Below are 2821 nucleotides of genomic sequence, written 5' to 3' on the forward strand. Positions count from 1 at the left end.
GGTTAGACACCAAAGATCCTTTATTGTATGGTGCAACTCAGTTTTATAGATTTGTAAAACTATATTTACGTAACAAATGTGATATTTTATCTCAAAAACTTTTGTTCTTTTATTAGGTAACAGAAATATATATTAGAATTCACAACGCTTATTTTGTAAGGTTAATATATTTTGTCCCATTTTAATGAATTTCTTTTAAAAAAATGAAACTGTGCGATACACATAATGCATATTATTATTATTATTAGTGTTTAATACATGGATTTTACCATACTTTACTCTTCAAGTAATCGAGACGTACAAGTACATAATAATACTTCACATACACACACACGAAACTCCAGCTCACTCAGGAAGTTCAGTTTTATGATCTGCAAAGGAGAATCGATTTAGGAATAGAAAAAAAAAAAACACAAAAAATTTCGTTTTTCAATTTATTATCGATATTTCATCTAAGCTGTAACAAGTTTCCATATTACGATATCTTAAAGGTATTCTCTGTATTTAAATCTTAAGACACTTCCGAGCTTACTTGTACGGCATTAACAATATTTATTCTTAGGAAGTTACGATCTTTCTTACGCAAGGTACTTATAGTCTTTTTGTAAGGTACTTATAGTCTTCTTGTAAGGTACTTATAGTCTTCTTGTAAGGTACTTATAGTCTTCTTGTAAGGTACTTATAGTCTTCTTGTAAGGCACTTAAAGTCTTTTTGTAAGGTACTTATAGTCTTCTTGTAAGGCACTTACAGTCTTTTTGTAAGGTACTTATAGTCTTCTTATAAGGTACTTATAGTCTTTTTGTAAGGCACTTATAGTCTTCTTGTAAGGCACTTATAGTGTTCTTGTGAGGCACTTATAGTTTTCTTGTATGACACTTATATTCTTCTTGTAAGGCACTTATAGTCTTCTTGTAAGGCACTTATAGTGTTCTTGTGAGGCACTTATAGTTTTCTTGTATGGCACTTATATTCTTCTTGTAAGGCACTTACAGTCTTCTTGCAAGGTACTTATAGTCTTCTTGTAAGGCACTTATAGTTTTCTTGTAAGGCACTTATAGTCTTCTTGTAAGGAACTTATAGTCTTCTTGTAAGGCACTTGTAGTCTTCTTGTAAGGCACTTATAGTTTTCTTGTAAGGTACTTATAGTCTTCTTGTAAGGTACTTATAGTCTTCTTATAAGGCACTTATAGATAGTCTTCTTATAAGGCACTTATAGTCTTCTTGTAAGGTACTTATAGTATTCTTGTAAGGTACTTATAGTCTTTTTGTGAGGTACTTATAGTCTTCTTGTAAGGTACTTATAGTATTCTTGTAAGACACTTATAGTCTTCTTGTAAGGTTCTTACAGTCTTCTTGTAAGGTACTTATAGTCTTCTTATAAGGCACTTGTAGTCTTCTTGTAAAGCACTTATAGTTTTCTTGTAAGGTACTTATAGTCTTCTTGTGAGGCACTTATAGTCTTCTTTTAAGGTACTTATAGTCTTCTTGTAAGGCACTTATAGTATTCTTGTAAGGCACTTGTAGTCTTCTTGTAAGGCACTTATAGTTTTCTTGTAAGGTACTTATAGTCTTCTTGTAAAGCACTTATAGTCTTCTTGTAAGGCACTTATAGTTTTCTTGTAAGGCACTTATAGTCTTCTTTTAAGGTACTTATAGTCTTCTTGTAAAGCACTTATAGTCTTCTTGTAAGATACTTATAGTCTTCTTGTAAGGCACTTATAGTTTTCTTGTAAGGCACTTATAGTTTTCTTGTAAGGCACTTATAGTCTTCTTTTAAAGTACTTATAGTCTTCTTGTAAGGCACTTATAGTTTTCTTGTAAGGCACTTATAGTCTTCTTGTAAGGTATTTTTGTAAAGTATAAAATGTATTTCTTGTGACATATTTACGACCTTTCCTGTAACATATGAGCCTGAGGCGTGAATGGTATTTTTTGTAACGTATAAACAATATTTTTGGTAAAGTATTTAGGATTTTAATGGTACTGGTTAATGGTTAATATGTCCGGGTTGTGGATTCGAGAGTTTATGGTTCCCGGCCCGTTACCATAATTAAGTGCTTTACACTTTGAAACCATTGGTACATTTTAAAAGTAAAGGTCAAATTCATCTATTCGGTTAGACAAGAGCAGCCCAAGAGTAGATGATGATGGTTGACGTTGATCAGCTATCTGGTTTCTCTCTCGTCTATCATTTGGAAATGAAGGACTGTTAGTACAGGCAGCAGTTTGTGTAGCTTTTAAGGCATTTACGACGTTTCTTGTGAGGTATTTACAACCTATCTTTTAACGTATTTAATAACTTGTAAGATATTTTAAATTTATATTACACACACACACATATTTGATATCAGAGAGTAATGTGTGTGAATGAAGTTTAAATCCGGCTGTGTAGTGTACTCTATGATCAACATAAGTTGGTTTAAATCCGGCTGTGTAGTGCACTCTATGAACAACATAAGTTGGTTTAAATCCGGATGTGTAGTGTACTCTATGAACAACATAAGTTGGTTTAAATTCGGATGTGTAGTGTACTCTATGAACAACATAAGTTGGTTTAAATCCGGCTGTGTAGTGTACTCTATGAACAACATAAGTTGGTTTAAATCCGGCTGTGTAGTGTACTCTATGAACAACATAAGTTGGTTTAAATCCGGCTGTGTAGTGTACTCTATGAACAACATAAGTTGGAAGAGGACAAATATTTATTGCTCAACATTTCCTCTGTCCATAACGTAGGGTAGTTTGGAAAACTATTCATTTAGTAAGGAAATGCTTCCACGTTTATTTCCAATGTATGACATGCATAGGAGATACTTATTG

Source organism: Limulus polyphemus, unplaced genomic scaffold, assembly GCF_000517525.1.
Source record: "Limulus polyphemus unplaced genomic scaffold, Limulus_polyphemus-2.1.2 Scaffold8601, whole genome shotgun sequence".
Classification (NCBI taxonomy): Eukaryota; Metazoa; Arthropoda; class Merostomata; order Xiphosura; family Limulidae; genus Limulus; species Limulus polyphemus.